The sequence below is a fragment of the Protopterus annectens genome, chromosome 6.part0 (assembly GCF_019279795.1).
Source record: "Protopterus annectens isolate FY-2018-M chromosome 6.part0, PAN1.0, whole genome shotgun sequence".
NCBI lineage: Eukaryota > Metazoa > Chordata > Ceratodontiformes > Protopteridae > Protopterus > Protopterus annectens.
This window is the reverse complement of record NC_056737.1, coordinates 1,164,036,970-1,164,059,863: the sequence shown is the minus strand read 5'-3', so window position 1 is coordinate 1,164,059,863 and position 22,894 is coordinate 1,164,036,970.

The following is a 22,894-nucleotide window of genomic DNA, read 5'->3' as shown; positions in this document are numbered from 1 at the left end:
TCTAAATAATTCCACATTAAAGATCTGTAACTGCTGGCAAACAACTTTGCATTTCAGTGTTTCATCTACAAATTCAGTGCCTGCTGCCCTTAAAGAGGAAGTTGCCTATTTTACATTAAAAAATGGTGTGTTGGTGCTATGCAATAGAGAATAAGTGGCAAACCTACAACAGGTTCGTAGTTACTAGGCATCTCATCCAAAGGAGGACACACACTCAGGAATGCAGCACCCACATCCCCCCTTAAAGGGGGCACTGCAGGATCACCAATCCATCGACATGGTGTGAGAAGAGAACCCCTCAACCTTCTGCATCAAAAGCCAAGTGTTCTTCCTGTTGCACTACTGACATCGAACAATATAGCTGTGAATCTCTGTCACTGTCATTGACAGGTTGTAATCCTCAGTGATTTACAAATACTAAAAAAAAAAATGAATAATAATAATAATAATAATAATGGAGACCAGACAGTCAGTGTGGCAGTTTAAGTCACTTGCCTACCCTTAATTATTAAGGTTCAATGTTTGACTCTGACCAAAGTCACTTAACTAAACAGTGCCCCTAACTGGGCCACTAAACACACACACACACACACACACACACACACACACACACACACACACACACACACACACACACACACACACACACACACACACACACACTCCATTTGCTCTTGGTTGCATGTCTCCCATTGCAAAGGATCTGTGCTTGCTATTGTGCATATCTCCATTGTCTCGGATGTTGCCAGTTTATACTTAAATCTCACCCAGTTTCTAAAGATGAAATTAGGATGTTGTTGTCCTAATGCTGCACATACCTCTCAATCTGGAATCATCAAAAATCTGGAAAAGGGCCCAAGAAAAAAAGGTACAACTGTCCAAAAATCTCGACACTGATTAACATAAAACTTGCATACATAATTATGTAAACCCAACCACTCCCACAGAATTGCAGGATATCAACATTCAAAGTGCAAATTGAAGAATAGACAACATATTAAACAGCACCAAATATAACCAGAATAATAGTATTTTATTTATATTAACATTTGAACTTGTTTTGAACTTTGAACTTGTATAAAACTCGAAATACAATGCTATAAAAATAAAATTAACTGCTACACTAATATTCAATAACACTGCTAAATATAACAAAATCATAAAATATTAACTAATTACCCAGCATCCATCTGCATGTCCAGCACTAAAAATCATTTTACACAATTATATTCCCAGTTGGTCAGTGAAATCAAATGACCAAAAACTCCTGTCTGTCTACAAACCTAGCAAATCTTTTGGGCATTGTCTGAACTCATACAAGGTTGTTAAGGCTTGGAACCCATTATCCATCAGGTCTATACCCTCCCTCACTTCTTTCAAAACCACTTTTTAAGACTTCCTAGATAAAATCTGTCTCTGTTCTTGCTCAAAACCAGGATAAACTACAGTGGATATAAAACGTTTACACACCCCTGTTAAAATGACAGGTTTTTGTGATATAAAAAAATGAGACCACAATAAATCATTTCAAAACTTTTCCCACCTTTAATGTGACCTATAACCTGTACAATTCAATTGATAAATAAATCTGTTAGGGGAAAAATATAAAAAATAAAAAGCGTACAATACGCTGGTTGCATACATGTGCACACCCTTAAAGTAATACTTTGTTGAAGCACATTTTGAAATAATTACAGCATTCAGTCTTCTTGGGTAGGAGTCAATCAGCATGGCACATCTTGACTTGTTAATATTTGCCCACTTTTCCTTGCAAAAGTGCTCCAAATCTGTCAGATTGCGAGGGCATCTCTTCTGCACAGATGTCTTCAGGTCACCCCACAGATTTTCTACTGTATTTAGGTCTGGGCTCTGGCTGGGCCATTCCACAACTTTAATTTTCTTCTGGTTAAGCCATTCTTTTGTTGATTTGTATGTATGTGTGGGGTCATTTTTATGTTGAAAGGTGAAATTCCTCTTCATCTTCAGCTTTCTAGCAGATGTCTGAAGGTTTTGGGTCAAAAGTGACTGGTATTTGGAACTGTTCATAATTCCCTCCACCTTGACTAAAGACCCAGTTCCAGCTGAGGAAAAGCAACCCCAAAGCATGATATTGCCACCACCATGCTTCACCATGGGGATGGTGTTCTTATGGTGATGTGAAGTGTTGTTTTTGCGCCAAACTTACCTTTTGGAATTGTGGACACAAAGTTCAACCTTGATCTCATCAGACCATAACACATTTTCCCACATGTGTTTGGGAGACTTGATGTATTGTTTTGCGGATTTTAGCTGGGCCTGGGTGTTTTTCCTGTGAAAGAAAAGGCTTCTGTCTTGCAACCTTACTCCATAGTGCAGACATATGGAGAATATGGGAGATTGTTGTCACATGTAGTATACAACCAGTACTTACCAAAAATTCTTGCAGCTCCTTCAGTGTTGCTGTAGGTCTCTTGGCAGCCTCCCTGACCAGTTTTTGTCTTGTCTTTTCATCAGTTTTGGAGGTACATCCAGTTCTTTGCAATGTCACTGTTGTCCCATATTTTCTCCACTTTTTGATGACTGTCTTCCATGCTATATCCAATGTTGTGGACATTTTTTGTACCATTCTCCTGACTGATGCCTTTCAACAATGAGATCCCTTTGATGCTTTGTAAGCTCTGTGCGAACCATGGGTTTTCCTGTAGCAGGCAACTGAGTAAATGTCAGGAAAATCCTACTAGTACAGCTGAACTTTATTTGGGGTTTAACAGTCTCTTTAATTGATGACAGGTGTGTACCCAAGAAGTCTGAATGCTGTAATTAAATCAAAAGGTGCTTCAACAAAGTATTAGTTTAAGGGTGTGCACACATGACAAAATATTAGTTTAAGGGTGTGCACACTTATGCAACCAGTATATTGTACGTTTTTTATTTTTTAAAATATTTCCCCCAAAATAATTATTTGTTTTTCAACTGAATTGTACAGGTTATAAGTCACATTAGAGGTGAGAAAAGTTTTGAAATGATTTATTGTGATCTCATTTTTATATCACAAAAACCTGACATTTTAACAGTGGTATGTAAACTTTTTATATCCACTGTATATCCCTAAATGTGAACAAATACCTTTTTATTCCTTACACCTCCTTACTCACCCTTCTTCACTTACTTCCTTACTACTATCAAATTATCTTCCTTGACTTTCTCTCGAAATATAGCATAAGCCTGTTTTTCCCCTCACTTTATATTGCAATTCCTGTTTGTATTAGACTAACTTACCTTTAATTTATCTCCAAACTGCCTAAAATTTCTCTAAATATTAAATAATTGTTATATAACTTGTATTGATTCTTAACCAATTTTTTGTATTATGACTAATTTGTTATAATTATTTAAACTGCAGATGTTTTTGTTTTAGTTTTGGAGATTGTAAAATTATTGTTCTTAAAATGTTATGTAATAATTTGTGGCATTTCTTCTCGAGCCTCTGCTGAAAATGGGCTTCTACCCTGTTAGACTTTCCTGGTTATCAAATGTCAATAAATAGATAAGTATATAAATAAATAAATATCCATCAGAAAAAAAGCAAGCTAAGACAAAACCTGTTATTCTCACAACATTCTAAGTTTATAAGAACAATATTTAAAGTCTGTCCCTATTTTGGGGTCCTTGCCCCCTCCCCCCATTATTTAAGGCTTTATCCAGATTTCTTTTGTTAGGAAGTTGAGAGGTATATTAGTGGTCTGAGGAACCAGCTTGGCCACAGCAGAGACTCTCACCTGCATCTAATGCAAATTACCAGCCTGCGGTGAAAGAATACACCTTTATTGAATTATCACTTGGAACATAGGCAAACATACATTTATATATTAAAAAAATGTGAGCAACTTCTACTAGCTAAGAATTATGTGTACTGATATTTGAGATATAACAAAATATTTATTGACAATTGCTCAGATAAAAGTGTGTTGCCTGAGCAGCACTAAACACTCCAAAATATTGTTTATTTTGGTCAAAACCACCACACCTCCCATGCACTGGCATATTATAATCATTTGAAGTTGCTTCTTCACAATAAAAAGAGCTGGTTTTCTGATAGGATGAATTTGCACAAAAATACCTCCTGCTACAATAAAATAGCTACATTTTCCACCAGTCTCTCTCATAGAACCTACCATTGTCATAGCTTAAAGCAATTAAACTGGTTTCAACTGCACAACTGCCTAACATACTCACAACTAACTACAGCACACAAACTCATTCATCATCCATAGAAATGCCCTGCACTACATAACTTATTACTACCCTACTGTCCAGCAAGAGACCTCCGCTATGTTAATAAATTCTTATTACTTATAAATAAGTCACATAATGTTGCAGGAGACTTGCTCTACTCCCAGTATGTTGCTAAACTCTGGACTAATATCCTCACACAAATAAAACTGTCCAACAAACTCAATAGTTTTAAAACACTGCTTAAATAACATCTTAACCAATCCTGGTCCTGCACATGGTCATCACAAGCTTAAGACTTTGTGTTCACCATACGATACTCTCCAACCCAGCCACTGGGGATGCACAAGCCAGTGCATTTCTTTGTGCCGGCCCAAGCCTGGATAAATGGGGAGAGTTATGTCAGGAAGGGCATCCGGAGTAAAACCTTTGACAAATGAGATATGCGGACAATACAGATTTCCATACTAGATCGGTCAAGGCGTGGGTTAACAATGACCGCCACCAGTACTGTTAGCCAACAGGGTGTTGGTGGAAATTGGGCTACTGTTGGCCAAAGGATAAGAAGAGGGAGAAGACATGTCCAAAGACAGGATGAGAGGAGGAAGGTTAGGAGTGTGGTAGTGAAAGTAGCAACTTTGAATGTCAGTAGGATGACTGGTATAGGGAGAGAGCTGGCTGAAATGATAGAGAGAAGGAAGGTTGCTATATTGTGTGTGCAAGAGACCAGATGAAAGGGGAGTAAGGGCAGGTGTATAGGAGGTGATTTCAAATTGTTCTATCATGGTGAGGATGGGAGGAGAAATGGTGTAGGGGTTATCCTGAAGGAACAGTATGCCAAGAGTGTTTTGGAGGTGAAAAGAGTGTTTGATAGAGTGATGTTTATGAAGCTGGAAATCGATGGTGTGATGTTGAATGTTGTTAGTGCATATGCTCCATAAGTTGGGTGTGCGATGGATGAGAAAGAAAAATTTTTAGTGAGTTGGATGAAGTGGTGATGACTGTACCCAAGGGTGAGAGAGTGGTAATTGTAGCAGATTTCAATGGGCATGTTGGTGAAGGGAAAAGAGGGGATGAGGAAATGATGGGTAGATATGGTGTTAAGGAAAGGAATTCAGAAGGTCAGATGGTAGTGGATTTTGCGAAAAGGATGGACATGGCTGTGGTGAATATGCATTTTAAGAAGAGGGAGGAGCATAGAGTGGAGGAAGATGCACACAGGTGGACTATATTCTATGCAGGAGGACCAGTTTAACTCATTCCCTCCAGCAGAGCTCTTTTGATGGTGTACCTTTAACTCCCAGTAGGTGTGGCTTCAGCCTTTTAAAAATGAAGTTATCATCTTAAACTTCTAACATGTACAAACTGACAGAGGTCATATATCAATACAATTGTGTTTGCCATAATGTATGCTTCAAGATAAAATATTCTTATACCTTGTATGCAGCATGGTTTTGGAATTATTAATGCAAATATGAACAAGCGACATCTGATGCCTAGTGGTGCAGTAGGAGGTAACTGCAGAAACACCTGGAGATGTCACTTGGCTGTAATGAGTTAAAGGAGATTAAAGTCTGTAAAGTGGTGACAAGGGAGAGCATTGTTAGGCAGCATAGGATGGTGGTCTCTAGGAGGACGTTGGTGATCAAGAAGAGGAGGAGTGTGAGGGCAGCACCAAGGATCAAATGGTGGAAACTGAAAAAAGGTAATTGTGACTTGGAGTTCAGGGAAGAGTTAAGACAGTCACTGGGTGGCAGTGAAGAGTTACCGAATAGCTGGGTAACTACAGCAGAGATGGTAAGGGAGACAGCTAGAAAGGTGCTTGGTGTGACATCTGGAAAGAGGAAGGAGGACAAGGATACCTGGTGGTGGAATGAAGTACAGAAGAGTGTACAGAGAAAGAGGTTGGTGAAGAAGAAGTTGGATTGTCAGAGAGATGAAGAAAGTAGACAGGAGTATAAGGGGATGAGACATATGGTGAAGAGGGAGAGAGGTGGCAAAGGTTAAGGATAAGGCGTATGGGGAGTTGTATGAAAGGTTGGACACAAAGGAGGGAGAAAAGGACCCATATTGGTTGGCTAGACAGAGGGACCATGCTGGGAAAGATGTGCAGTAGGTTAGGGTGATAAAGGATAATGAGGGAAACATACTTACAAGTGAGGAGTGTGTGTTGAGCAGATAGAAAGAGTACTTTGATAAAGGGAATGAGAGAGATAGAGAGAAAGAGAGAGAGAGAGAAGGATGGATGATGTGGAGGTAGTTATTCAGGAAGTGCAGTAGGTTTTTAATTTGTTCTTTATCAAAATTGGATGCCTTGGGGGACATAACAGTGGGATGTACAAGGTAAGAGACTGCTTAAAAGTCGAACTAATGGGCAGTTTTATACCTGAGCTAATGATTACCTTAATTAGGAAGGAGGAACTAAGGACTGCTATGAAGAGGATGAAGAATGGAAAGGCTGTTGGTCCAGATGACATACTGTGGAAGCATGGAGGTGTTTAGAAGAGATGGCAGTGGTGTTTTTAACCAGATTGTTTAATGAAATTTTGGAAAGTGAGAGGATGCCTGAGGAGTGGAGAAGAAGTGTTTTGGTACCGATTTTTAAGAATAAGGGTGATGTGCAGAGCTGTAGTCACTACAGAGGGCTAACAGTTATCAATCACAGCATGAAGTTATGGGAAAGAGTAGTGGAAGCTAGGTTAAGAAGGGATGTGATGATTAGTGAGCAATAATATGGTTTCATGCTGGGAAAGGGCACTTCAGATGCGATGTTTGTTCTGAGGGTGTTGATGGAGAAGTATAGGGAAGGTGAGAAGGAGTTGCATTGTGCTGTTGTGGACTTAGAGAAGACATATGACAGGGTGCCTAGAGAGGAGCTGTGGTATTGTATGAGGAAGTCGGGACTGGCAGAGAAGTATGTAAAACTGGTGCAGGCTCTGTATGAGGGTAGTGTGACAGTGCTGAGGGCTGCAGTAGAAGTGACAGATGCATTTAAGGTGGAGGTGGGTTATATCAAGGATCATCCCGGAGCCCTTTCCTATTTGCAATGGTGATGTACAGGTTGACAGACGAGATCAGGCAGCAGTCCCCATGGACTATGATGTTTGCTGATGGCAATATGATCTGTAGTCAGAGTAGGAAGCAGGTTGAGGTGTCCCTGGCGAGGTGTAGATATGCTCTATAGAGGAGAGGAATGAAGGTCATCAGGACAAAGACAGAATATATGTGTATGAATGAGAGGATAGAGGAATGGTGTGGATGCAGGGAGTAGAGTTGGCAAAGGTGGATGAATTTAAATACCTGGGATCAACAGTTCACAGTAATGGTGAGCGTGGAAGAGAGGTGAAGGACAGAGTACAGACAGGGTGGAGTGGGTGGAGAAGAGTGTCAGAAGTGATTTGTGACAGACTACTACCAGTAAGAGTGAAAGGGAAGGTCTACAAGAGGATAGTGAGACCAGCTATGTTATATGGGTTAAATATAGTGGCATTGACAAAAAGGCAGGAGTCAGAGCTGGACGTGGCTGAGTTAAAGATGTTAAGATTTGCATTAGGAGTAATGAGGATGGACAGGATTAGGAATCAGTATATTAGAGGGTCAGCTCAGGTTGGACGGTTTGGAGACAAAGCCAGCATGGCAAGATTGCGTTGGTTTGGACATGTGCTGAGGAGGGATGCTGGGTATATTGGGAAAAGGATGCTAAGGATGGAGCTGCCATGTAAGAGGAAAAGAGGAAGGCCTAAGATAAGGTTTATGGATGTGGTGAGAAAGGACATGCAGGTGGCTGGTGTGAGAGAGCAGGATCCAGAGGACAGGAAGAAATGGAAACAGATGATTCGCTGTGGTGACCCCTAACGGGAACAGCCGAAAGAAGAAGTGTGATACTCTCCAAATACTCTCCTTAAACAAAATATTGTCAACCTCTCACTGAAATGATAAAACAATTTTTATACATTACTGCTGCCTGTACAATCCAACAAAATAACCAAAAAAATAAATACTGTATACCATAGCTCTCAACCTTCCATCTCTAAAATGAGGAACACTAGTCCTCACAATGTGGAACAAATGGGCAAAATGTGGAGCACATACTAATGGCTTACTAACAACCTCAACTAGGAAGGTCATAGGATGGTTAAAATATGCTGGTTTTACTTATAAAGAAGATATTTTAATGAATTAATATGATTAATTTCTATTTACAATGGATTTCACTAAACCCTAACACTGAATGTGTGACAGAGTCTTTCAATGTGGAACTTTTGAGGAACTTCGAGGAACATTAACTTTTTAAGACCCCAAATGAGGTACGTTCCTCATAATGAGGTGCACTTGAGAGGTATGCTGTATATAGGAAAACAACAGGCAGGAATCCACACAGTGTTTTATTCACCTCTCTAGCGCTTCGGCTAATGCCTTCAGGGAGTATAAAACATTACAAATTCATCACAGTTAAATACACTGAACAATAAAATGATTAATCAATAAATATTCAATTACATTAATTAAATACAACACAAAAATTAAAGAAACACATACTAAATTAAATTAAAGAAACACATACTAAATTAAATTAAAAACCTCCAGTTACACTCAAGATTAAGACCCCAGGGAGACAAAGTATTATATTTCAAGATAAAAAATACTTTCTTTATATAGCAATTTTTTTCTTATATAATTCATCAGAATGCACTCCTTTATGCACTTGTTCCAAAATCGTGGCTTGTAAGCTATCAGGGTTAGACTCCTGAACCTGCATAAAGTGCTTCGCTACAGGACTTTCTTCTTTCCGATTAATAATATTCCTAATATGTTCTTGCAGTCTTGTTTTAAATTTACGCTTACTCCCTCCTATATATACAAGACCACAAGAACATCTCAGGGCATAAATAATTCCTTCAGTTTCACAGTTGTACATGTCATTACCACAAAATACATAACCATTTATATATCCAAAAGTCCGCACAACATAATGGCAGACATTACAATGGCCACATAATATAGTGCTCTTAACATTCATAGTCTGAACATTATTTTCAATAATCGGATATCTAAACCTATTATGAACTAAAATATCCTTCAGATTCCTTCCCCTTCTGAAAGAAATGCTTAACAACAGGGAAATTAGCTTTGCCAAATCAGCAGATTTGAATAAAAAGTTTCAGTAATATTTAACCAACTCAATCAAAATACTGCTGAAAGCCCCATAAGTAGACACAAAATAAATCATTCTTTTTTCATCCCTATTAATATATGTTCTATTATTACTTACTATATCATATTTTATGTTAATTTCAGGCCAATTATTAATAACCTTATCAACAGCTACCTGAATACTTTGTCTATTATACCGCCTTGAAATAAACATATTAGTCATAACGTTAACTTCCATATTAAAGTCCTCCTCATTACTGCACAATCGTCTAAGCCTTAAACACTCACCATAAGGGAGAGAAGCTATAGTGTGAGCCGGATGGCAGCTTGTGCCCATCAAATACTGATTGCCATCTACAAATTTTCTGTGTACAGATGTCCGCAAAACACTATTTTTTCCTACAAATAAATCTAAATCCAAAAATGTAATATGTCTATCCACCTGCATACCATCAAAAGACAATTCAAACCTGTTATTCTGCATCCCTTCCACAAACTGGTTAACATCAGATAAACCCCCTTTACAAACAAAAACAAGATCATCAATAAAACGAAAATATTTAACATGTTCTTTAAAAAAAATTATATGATATAAATGCTCTAATTCATATAATCCCATCATTAAATTTGCATACATGGGGGCAAATGATGCCCCTATTGCAGTGTCCCATATCTATTTGTATATCTGTTCATTAAACATAAAAAAAATTATTATTTAAACAAAAATCTACCATTTCCATTATATGCAGAATAACAGGCAGACACACTTTCTCTGTTTCTGATGTCCTTTTTTTCTTTAGTCTTCCACAACTTTTTTATTTAAAAGAAATCTGAACCAGGAGCTAGGGGCACAGTTCATGACTTGATTTAAATTGGGGGTGGGGTGCTCATCCCCAATCACCCTATGGTTCTGGTGCCCTTATCCTCAGACATTAAAAACTGACTGGGGAGAAGCCTTTTATGCTTGATACAAATCAGACAAAAAAACCCAGATTTCATTTTAATGTAAGTTATACATTACTCACCCTGATCTGTCTGCTGATAAATAAAAAGTTAAGTCTTCCAGTGTACAAAACAGAACAGATACTTGTTGATACACGTTACATTGGATTTAGAAAAGTCCATTTAAGGGTGATAAATGTTATACTTAATGGCACATTGATAAGTTTATACTTAATTCATGCACAGATAGTAGATGCACATGTTAAAATGTTCCATTTATCCTTGTTATAATATTATAATGTGTCAAATTTAAAAGAAATCCTAACAAATAACTGTAGAACACAATTAAAAAAAGAAAGCACCCCTTGACATATACAGGGTGGGCTGCAGCCATAAATAACTTTTTTTTTTAAGCTGTCCCACTCTCAAACAGGCAGTTAGGCACTGCCTCATAACACTGATGTTATTGCGCATGCCCCTGCACATTGATGATGTTGCAGGATATGCTAGCAATTAATGATGACATCAACGGTAATGAAAAATTGTAAATAAAAAAAAAATCAGGATTTGAAGGGGTCATTTGAAAGTCCGTGGCACCCCATTATTATGCCCTAAAAAACAAGAAATACCTAGGAGTTCAGTATAGCTGAGAGGTATGACGCTGCACTTTCTGGGGCTTAGAGAAGTTCCAATGAAGTTTTAATACTTGCTGTGTTTTCTCCCACATATTTATTTATTTTTATAGTGATTGTGATGCCTGACCCCCCCCTCCCCCAGCTAACGCAGGACCTAAGCAGCTGTCTAGGTCGCCTAGTGCTGGATCCTGCTCTGACTGTGTGGATAAAGACACCATGCAGAAGCTGGTCAAGATGTGTCACCATCATTTTCAGGCCTGTGGGCTATGCGGATTATCTGTACTTGTAGGTACCATGGTATATGTGGCTTTGAGAATATTGACGAGAGGGACCTTTCAATAACCAACAGTGGATACAGTGAGGGCATCCCAGACATCTGCCTCATGGATAATCCACCAGTTCCTTGATGCCAAGCTGCAGCATGTGAGGGAGCATATACGGTTTAATCATACCACAGTGGAGAGAACCAATACCATGTGAGCTTTTTATGATATAATCTATTTCCTCGAGGTACTGGTTTTATAGACTGTGCCCACACTGGAATATAGGCCTCACCTGGTGAACAAGAAATAAAGTATGTTAACTGTAAAGGTTACCACTCCATCAATTATCAGGTGGGCTGTAATGCAGACGATATAATCTACAATGATTTACAATGCACCTGCATCCCACCAAGGCAATACCCACAACTCCTACATGTGGCATACAAAGGAATCATTTCATCAGTTTGTGTGGGATTATTTTCCCCAGAGGCATCTTATTGGCAATGACAGATATGTTCTGGAGGCATAGTTGATGTTACCTACCAGAAATCTCATTGTTGTGGCAGACTGTGGCTACAACAGTGCCCTGTCACAGATCCGAGTTTGGCCTGCTAAGGTTCCACTTTTGTTGCCTGGATGCATCTGGCAGTGCCCTGCCATATGACCATGGTATAGGTAATAATATATTTTCAGTCTGTGTCTATGCTACATAACATTATTTTAGAACAACAGCTGCAGTAGGATGGACATATTCAAGTGGAAGAAGTTCCATAACACTAGGCAGTGGAGGAGGAGCCCAGTGAAGAGTCTGTGGTGGATCCAGAAGCAGGGAGGGATGTGGGTGTAGCATGCTGTGACACTGTCTAAGAGGCAGCAGTTGGTTCAACACTATGAGCCAGAATAAAGCAATACACAGAACATTAAAAGTGATGTAGGTAAATCTACGACCAGGTTGTGCCATCCATGCATAGACTGGCCACACTAGGCATCAGGCATAGTGCATCATTTGCACAGGTGGGAGGAGTAAAGTGTCAAGTGTCATCAACAGGGAAAGTGTGCATGATGATATGATTATATTACCATAGGATCATGGGATGTTACTAGGCTATTGGCCCTGAGGTCCTTATAACCCTAGCCAAGGGTTTAGCCCATGTTTAAACAAGTCAGCACCTAATGGAGATGTGTGTGTGTGTGTGTGTGTGTGTGTGTGTGTGTGTGTGTGTGTGTGTGTGTGTGTGTGTGTGTGTGTGTGTGTGTGTGTGTGCACGCGCACGTGTGTGGGTGTGGGTAGTGTGTATGTAGGTATGGGCAGTGTGGATGTATGTCACTTTCTGTCTGTCTGTCTGTCTGTCTGTCTGATGGGCTACAGACACTGCAGATGTTGCAGCACTGTGGTGAGCTCCCACAGAAGATGTGTGTCCAATCTATGTTCTCCTTTGTTCGTGGGAGACCCTTCTACTAGGACGGCACAGGTACTATACAGCCCTTGCCTAGAATAGGTGTGCTGTATGAGTGTGAGTGGTGGTCCATACCAGACATTTCTGCAGCATGAGCTCTGCACCCTTATGGTTGTCCACATCTTTGCATACTGACCTCCAGACCAGATAGTGGGTGGAAGTGATGACACTGTACATGCCTGACCTAAGCCTCCCCCTTGTAAAGTAGCCCTAAACACTGAAGGCAGAAGTGGAGTGGCTACAGTAAGTGTGTCTGGCATGGTGCCTGTGTGCAGAGGCATGTGTTATGCAAGCTGTATAGGGAACATATCCACCAGGCCACATATATGGTCCATTCTGTCCTCCAGGTCATCATACACACCTTGTAAAATGGCTGCCATCTCAGCAAGGACTGAGGTGTTGTTAGCCTCTCACTCTGTAATGGCAATGCACATTCTCTGTGTCTCAGATATAGACACACCTAGCTTAATAAGGGCTAGTGCCAATGGTGTCTATGGCTGTTGGCATACTGACTGCCCATATCCCACACCCACTTAGTGGGTCTGTGGCAATTAAAAGAGACTGCTATGGGGGAAGGGTCATTCCTTCCAGGTAGACCTATCTGTACCTCCCTATCTTTTATCGGCTTCCTGCATGCATGGGTTTTGTTTCACAGGCACAAAGACTGTGTCTACTGACTGGGGTGGGGATCTGGATTCCATATTTCCTGTATCCAGCACTGACACCATACCTCCTGGCCATGTGTAATTTTGACTGTCTTCATTGTTGGAGTCAGAGTCACATCCAGCATCAGGCCGTGGTATATCCACAGTAGAGGAACCTGTTAAAACACCATCAAAGGAAAATGCCAATAAATAAGACTCATCACCATTACTTCAATCCTAGTGAATGAATGATAATGACTGTATATAGCAGTCGATGATAATAAGATAGACCTTACCTCATGCTTATGGTCTTGTAGTTTGAAGCTCTGATGTTCCTACATACAAAATTGTAATATGCACTACTGTAAAGTACACATTTATCCAGTATGCAGTTGCCTAATACATAACAGACATACACACCTGGAGCACCTCCAGTGGAGATTCTTGGAGCTTGCTATAATCCTGCTCCAATGCCCAGGATTCCACTGCAGCCTGTAGAGGACTCAGATCCCCATGCAGAGAGATAAGGAACTGCATCTCTTTTAATGGTGGTTTAGCCAATAGACTGCCTTCCATCACCCTATACTCCTGTCAGGTGGTGCCACGCTTCTTGGCAGCATTTGTCATGCATCTGACTTGATCATAATTTCTGCCCCTGGCCACCAACAGCATTTATATCATTCACCATATCCCGCCAGATAAGGTTGTGATAGGGCAGGCTGCATTTATCAGTAGTGATCATCTGCCAACCTTGGAAATGTAGACTCTGCAAAAAAGATCTCATTCACTGTATAGTAGAATTTCCATTTACAATGCTATCATTGGGCAAGCATCATGCTGTGTAATGAAAGACTAACTTATGTGAGGGTAAACACATTGGTACATGCCATATACACACACACGCACACACACACACACACATGCACACATGCACACGCACACACACGCGCACACACACACACACACACACACACACACACACACACACACACACACACACACACACACACACACACACACCACTCTCATACAATTTACTGACCTGTGTGCTGCAGGTGTGATATATATCTGTAACACACACATTGCAATTATCTTAAGAATGCACATTAGTGCATTAGCTATCTGCCTGCAGCATACATGTGGCCCTGGACGCCTATGACTGCAGATGTTAAGGTGTCCCGGGTGTTAGTATTGCAAGTGGATGCTACTCAGAATATGAACAGAGTTATTTAGGGTTTCTATGTTTTAACCTTTGCAGTTTAACCCCTGTATACCTGCTAGTGTTAAACAACAGGATTGGCATAGAATGGAAAGTGGGCACATGTTCCCCGACACTGTATAAGCAGACCAGTATTCCTTCCTAAAAGTTCCACAGCCACTCTGCACACATTGGGACTGCTACCTGCATCTCTCCTGTTCAACTAACACATGCCTGTATAACGGCATCTATATCCAGATCGGTATTCCTTCCTAGAAGTGCCACAGTCACTCTGCACACATCAGAACTGCTGCCTGTGTCTCTCCTGTTCAGATAACACATCTCTGTATAACGGCATCTATATCCTTGCAGTTAGTCAGATTGTGCCATTATATAGCTCTACTGATATCGTTGTATATCATAATTTATTAAATGAATGCATTAATTATATTTTTGTTATGGAATGTCTCACTTCCCTTCCTTCATGTGTGACTATCCTTTCTTTTGTAATTATTTTAAGTGTGTTATTTTATTTTTCTCCATTTATTTTTGCATTTTATACAGTAGTTGTCATGGCAGTGTTAGTGGTGTGACCCTGCCCCATCTCCAGTCCCCCCATAGGCCTAGCCATCCCTTGTATGTTCCACACCTTTATCCCAGGCTGTCTCCTACTAGGTGCAGTGGAAGGAAAGCTAGAAGGCCACCTCTCTTGTGCCTGGTGATGCTTCACTAGCTAGGAGTGCCATTGTTCCCTCTCACGGTACTGCATTGGTTCAGGAATTTGTCATATGCAGTGACTTAGTAGATATGGTAAGGCATATATAATGCCAGTGGCTGCCTAGAAAAGGTTGTTCTTGTGGTTGAGTCACATAACTGCCTGCCCCTACCATCACCACCTCAGGCAGGGCTCAACAGGGTGGGTGGTCAGAGTGCTGTCTTACCTCCCATTGTTTATCTCACATGCAGTATGATGTGGAAGTCTAGTTACCCTATCCCCCATTTCCATATTCTTTTCCCTTATATGTCAATGCCTTCTCCTCTTTGTCATCTAATTCCCCTATCTCCATTGTTCTTCTTTTGTATGTCTCTGAATACAGTGTCTCTGAATACACTGAATACCTCCCCTGTCAAGCTTTGTCTATGTTATACATCCATTTGTTTGCCCCTGCTACTTACTCTCAGTCTGCTACCATGTCTTTACCTTCCCATACATCCATCCCCACCTTCCTGTCTTGAAAAAATGGGCACATGTCCCACAAACAAATGTGTACCCTCCCTATCCTGCCTTCTTTTCTTACCTACCCTGTTTCCCTCGTGCTTTATCCTCTGTTGCTACTTATGTTACTACTGTACTATACTCCAATTTCCACTGCTTTTTATTGTCCAAAACCAAATGTAACCATTGCAGTAGTCCCTTTACAATAGGATGCTTGTTGTCTCATCCTAAAGCACATACGCACATTGAGGCATATGCATTCTCTCTGCTCATCAGTTTTCCTCATTACTCTTCTGACCGTGACTGTGAGTTCTCCTCCTTCACAGCAGGTCATTTTCCTAATTGTCAGCAAACTGAGCTGTGAATTTCCATCTTGTTAATTCATGTTGAGCTTTTGGCCACATCGTGCTATGAACTGTACCTACATGACACACTCTGTGGTCATGCTATGGACTGTTCAGACTGTGACCTTTACCCCTGTTATACAGTATGTAAAAACTGTGGCAAGTGGAGATTTAACTTATTCCCTTTAGTGGAGTTCTTTTCAATCTGTACGGTAACTCCCAATGGGTATTGCCTGAGCCTTTTAAAAAAAGAAGCTATCACCTCACAGTTCTAACAAATGTTCATATCCCTAGAACCATAAGTTTTATTAGAAAGTTGTAAAGGGCAAACTATTCAGTACAAAGTAAACTTTACAGTGGTTGCACTTATTCAGTTCTGTGCCTTAAACTGGATTTCATAATTCACGATAAACACAGTGAATATTAATATTAATTTTGTAACATTATATAAACAGCTTACGATATCTCAATAACTATTCGAGTAAAATACATACTGTCAACATCATTTTCTTCACATGGTAGTGAACTTTCATATGAGGCTAGGCAGTTTTGTCTGTGTCACTTGACTGTTGCGATATTTACTGCAATATGACAATTATTACAATACAAATAAATAGTATACAGATGATACTCAATATCTCTTTAGCTGAGCTGGACTGAGGTCAAATATCAATACAGTTGTTTGCCGTCATGTAAGTTTTAAGATGAAACCTTCTAATACCTTGTATGAAGCAGGGTTTTAGAATTATTAATGCAAATATGAACAAGCTATGTTTGATACCTAAAGGAGAAAGTGGGACTTAACAGCGATTAGAGGCATCACTCGCCTGTAATCAGTTAAATGAAAAACAAGGGAAATATAAGCTTGATTAGATCATCAAATACCAAATGTAAATGATGAGCATCGAAAAAATTGAACACCACTGACCAATCTCACAAATGTCTGCTTACACAAAATGCCAGCACTCCGAATTCCCCAGAAAACTGAAATGTGCTCATGTTCTTCTGAACAAAACATAAACCTATAGAATAAATAAACATGACTGTTTTTAGAAGGGGAGCAAGCCCCCAGCACCGCCAGACTTCAGATGGGAGAACTCTCCCTTATGAAAGGAATCGCTACCCGTACACAATGAAAAAAACGCACTGGTAGTGATTTCCTGCACTAGCTACCAACACAAAGCTCACCACAACACAAACATTCTCCTAACTTCAAATAGCCAATTGTAATATTCACACACCTATTCTTTTAGACACCAGCTGAGTCAAATGTGAGTTTGGAATATTGTGTATTTGGCATTTCACACAGCACTTTAACCATGTCACCCAAATGCAGGCATTTTGCAATCCATGCATAAGTCTATATTGCTGTCTAAAAATCTGAAATGAATGTCGGTTCAGCATAGGTTTAGTTAATGAATTTCATCAAGCATGTAGTCTGACCTACTCAGCGGATTCTGAATGCAACAGGAATATCATAAATAATCAGAAGATTACTCTAGGGAACAGTGCCTTGCTTAACATAGCAGGTGGTCATTCTAATTTTAAATTAATAAGAAAGGCAGCAGATTGCTTCAGATTCATACGTCTCACTTTCTTTAATTCACTAACTTAATGGAACCTTACCATTTTGAATACATTCCTATTTCAGGTGTATTAATGCAAGTCCTGATAATTACAACACCTGGGCACTACTTTTGCAGTTCATGCATATTGCATATTTGCCATTTGCTCTATATATGATGTTTTTTATAGGTTCATAGGTGTGTACCAGGCTAATGGCCCTGGAGCCTTTACATGCCTAGCCCATAGAAGTGCCCTGCCATCGTGCCACCCAACGTTAGTTCCCAGTGCTTCTATCAAGTACAGCCACTGGCATGATCCCCGGGGTGAACTTTCTATTTCCCATCCACTCGTCAAGATTTCTCTTGAAGAGGGCCAGTGAGGTGCTCTGTTTGACATGTATGGGAAGTCTATTCCATAGCATGGGCAGTCTCTGGGTTATGAACCTGTCCCTCCAGCATGTTCTGTTGATTGTGGTATTAAGGTTGAGGTCTCTGGAGCGTGTGGTGCAGAGGGATTGGGATTTCTTTAGATGTAGCATTTCTAACAGAGCTGGGTAATACATGGCTTTGTAAGTCAAGCAAAGATCACCTCTAAGTAGGTGATATGAGACAGAGAATAGCTGGAGTTTTTTGACTCTGTTCATGTAGAACATGTGTTTAATGTCTAGGATCCTCTTCATGAGGTACTTCTGTGGCCTTTCCAGCTGTTGCAGGTGTCTAGTGAGGTACATGCCAAATGGGGCATCATACTCAATGAGTGGTCTAATGAGGGAAGAGTAGAGAGAGATGATGACCTCTTTCTTCCTGAATGCAAAACCCTTGGTAATAAGATGTGTCACATAGAAGGACTTTCTGACCATAGTGCAATGCGGTGGTCGAAGGAGAGGTTGCTGTCAACCTGTGTCCCCAGATCTCAGTGGACTCTCATTGATGTTAATTAGTGGGAACTCAGTTTTTACCAAAGGGGATGATGACACATTTTTTTGCATTCCGCTTAAAGCCATAGTTTTGACACCAGTCATTGGTCTCAGTTAGGCCTTTCTGTAGGATGTCTGCATCACTTGGGGAGTTAATAATGGCTCTCAGCTTGCAGTCATCTGTGAACTTGGTCAGCCAGAGTCCCTTTGTGTGGGCCTGGACTTCTGAGAAGTAGATGCCGAACAGAAGTGGACTCAGGACCAATCCCTGTGGGACTCCACTTGTGACTGGTTGGCAGTCTGACTTGGAGTCTACTACTTTCACACTGTGGGTTCTATCTGTGGGCCAATTTGTAACCCACCTAGTGATTCAGGGGTTGATGCCTAGTTTGGTGAGTTTATCAATAATTCCCGAGTGAGGAATAGTATCAAAGGCCTTGGCCAGATCGAGGTAGTCTGTATGCACTGCCTTAACTTCATCCACAGCCCTGGTGACTGACTCAAAGAAGTCAACCAGGTTGACGAGGCATGATCTCCCTTTCACAAAGCCAAATTGCGTGGGGTCTAGAGTTTGGAGATTTCCTATATCTTTGTTAATCAGGTCCATGATGATGCGCTCCATAGCTTTACATATCAGACTCATCAGGCTAATGGGGTGATAATTCCCGGGGTCTGTAGTTGCTCCCCCTTTATGGAGAGGGATAATAGTAGCAGTGCGATATTCAGTAGGGACAAAGCCTGAGGTGAGGCTGTGACCTAACAGGGCACACAGATGTGGTGCCAGTTTGCTTGGTAGATCATGTAGAACACAGCCAGGTATATTATCAGGTTCCATGAAAGCTGTATTCTTGGCCTTGGACAATGCAGCTTTAACCTGTGCTGCAGTAATGCTGGGTGCCCGGCATTCTTCCTGTATTGTGACTGGTCCTTTGGAGGGAAACAGGGGTAAGGCTGGCATTGAATCGGCCAGTATGTTGGCAATATCTGTTGGCTCAGTATAGGAGGTACCATTGTGCAGTAACTCAGAGAAAATCTGGGTATTGCCATGGAGGTTCTTGATATAACTATAGAAGGCTTTGTGATTGTTTTTAGTGTCTATCGCAATTCTGCCTTCATAGCTGGCTTTAGAGGATTTGATGAGGGATCTAAACTTTTTGTTGAGGCTAGTAAGGGAGATTTTCCAGTCTTGTGACTTAACCTTTTTCTGCAACAGTTTCTTTCTTCTGTTGTAGAGTTTATTAATGGCAGGGGACCACCAGATTGGCTTCCTTTTTTTGGAGGAGAGCGTCTCGGTTCTGTTGGGTATGGCTAGTTCTCTGCATTTATGTAGATGTTCGTACAGTGCATTGGTGTATGATTCAGCAGTCATGCAGCTGATTTCCATTGGCATGGTTGCCATGAAGTTAGTCACCTCTGTTTTTAGGACCCAAAAGTCAGCTTTGGAGAAGTTTTTCAAGGTGGTTACCTTTGCGGGGGGTGTGTGGGCGAGATCTGGATTTCCATGGTGATTAGTTTATGGTCAGATCTGACCAGGGAGGAATTGACTACTGGTGTAGAGCAATGGACACCCATGTTAGTAATAACCAGGTCAAGGGTGTTGCTTCTTCTAGTTGGGGTCAGAATGAGCTGGTCCTGGGCATTGGAATTGATGAATTCCAGGAAGTGTTGAGCCACTGTACTGGTGCTTGAGAAGTTCTCCGGGTTGATGGAGGTGTAGTTGAAGTCTCCTAGTATCAGAGTGTTGGGTTGGACCTTGATAGATTCTAGAGTGCTTAGGAACATGAAGTGAGAGTCTAGGAACATAGTTGGGGACCTATAGCAGGCTATGACCTGTATTGCCATCTTACCCAATGCTAGCTGTACCTGAAGTATCTCAGACGTGTTATGCTGGGCTACTAGTCTGGAGGTGTGCATATCCTTTATGAATATGGAGGCACCACCACCTTTGGAGCTACAGTCCATGTTTTGGGCCTGAAAGGTGTGGAGTGAGTTATAGCCTTGTAGTGCAGGGGTGTTTTCTGACACTTTAAACCAGGTCTCCATTACAGTACAAATGTTGATGTTCTCTATTTTGAGGAGTACTTAAAGCAAGTGCATCTTGAGATTTAGACTTCTATCAGTGAGCAGCATGACCCTCAAGTTGCATTTACTTATAGCTATTACGGTGGTAATTTGGTCTTTGGAACACTGCCTAAAAATGGCACTATAGGGGTGGCAAGAGCCTTAGCCAGTACCCATAAACCCAGTGGTGACAGATGCAGGCCGTTTGTGTGTGTGTGTGTGTGTGTGTGTGTGTGTGTGTGTGTGTGTGTGTGTGTGTGTGTGTGTGTGTGTGTGTGTGTGTGTGTGTGTGTGTGTTTGTGTGAATGGGTGAGTGTTTCTATGAATCCATTTGAGTAGGGGGCTAAGTAAGGGATCAATAATGTAGGTGTGTGTGTGTGTGTGTGTGTGTGTGTGTGTGTGTGTGTGTGTGTGTGTGTGTGTGTGTGTGTGAATGGGTGAGTATTTCTATGAATCCATTTGAGTAGGGGACTAAGTAAGGGATCAATAATGTAGGTGTGTTTGTGTGCGTGTGTGTGTGTGTGTGTGTGTGTGTGTGTGTGTGTGTGTGTGTGTGTGTGTGTGTGTGTGTGTGTGTGTGTGTGTGTGTCTGTCTGTGTGTGTCTGTGAATGTGTGAGTGTGTCCATGGGTTCATTTCAATAAGGAAGGTGTGTCAAATTGATTGAATGCCTATGTGCATATGGGGATATTTGTGAATGTGTATTTGTGTGTGTGTGTGTGTGTGTGTGTGTGTGTGTGTGTGTGTGTGTGTGTGTGTGTGTGTGTGTGTGTGTGTGTGTGTGTGTGCATTAAAGAAGAGGAACTACATTATTGTGGTCATCATTTTTTTTGTTTGCTCACATTCAAGCATGAAGGTTATTCCTAGTTAGACTAGAAGAGTAGTCTATGTGTGAAAGCAAATGGTCCCTGTAATCATTTGATCTCAGCCAAGTGTGCCTTTGTGTGTGTGACGAGGATACACAACAGATCCTTTAGCAGTTCACCTAATGCAAATTTCTTCTTTGGATTCATTCACAGCAAATTTATTGTCTTAGTCAAGGAGGCAAATACAGAATACATAAACTCATAAACATTGCCTTGTTACAAAATTAGAACTAAAATTCCTGCATTTGTTCTCAAAAGTGATGCTTTTAAAAATTTGAAATATTTAGATAGTTAAAAAGAAACAAACTTTTGCTTAGAATTGTGACTTGGTTGTCAGTATTCAGGATGCAGTTTTTGTTACCACTATCTTTGTGCCATTCGACATATATGAAGCAGCGTTCCTTACGGAATGTTGAGATTTATATCGTACAAAGAATGTTACTAGGGAATGAGAAATTTGCTACAGGATATAACTCATAATACGGTATACAATAACAGGCTTAACTGACTATTATTATTCGTAAGGATGCCATATTGTATGACATTTGGTTTCTGTAAGAGGTGGGTATAAGACATATGTTCATGGTTGAGAAAATAATAAAGATCTAAAATATATATCTGTACTGTTACAGCAAAGTATTCATTGTTTATTTCTCTAGATTTGTAATGTGTTCTATAAGTGGAAAAAATGATCATAGGATCACAGGATCATAGGAGATTACTTAGGTTCTCGACCCAGAGATCATTTTAAGCCTAGCTGTTTCATCCCAATGGAATATCATAGAAATGCTAGTCAGTACCCAAGACTGCATTTAATGATGACTGCCCATGTTCAGGAGAGTTATGGGCTCTGTCTCCAGTAAGAATTTATGGTACCACATCCACTTGTACAGGTTCCTCTTGAAAAGTGTCATAGAGGTGCTCTGTTTCACATGTTCAGAGGGTGGCCTAATGGTTAAGGTGTTTGCCTTACAAATACAAGGTGTGGGGTTTGAGTCTCACAAGGGATAATTGGCTAGGCTTAAAGTGGCTCACAAGGGCAGTTAGCTTAATACTAATCTATGAACCCATGAATTGGTAGCGCGTTCCAAAGATTTGACAGTTGTTGGGAGATAAATCTGTCCCTCCAGCATGTCCTATTTAAGTCTCAGGCCATATTTAGGTCCCTGGAGTGGGTAGCCCTATACCCATTTGATTTATGGATATACAGCAAGTTCATTAGGTTTGTGTCTTGGATTGCTCTGTAACCCAGGCATAAGTCTCCCCTAAGAAGTCTATATGATATGGAATATAGTGACAGGGACTTAAGTCGGTCTGTATAAGGCACATGCTGGAGCCCCTTGATATTCATAGGTAGGTACTAGGCTATTAGCTTGAGGGCCTACGTAAGCCTAGCCAACAAGGTTCCCTGGCTTATGCCA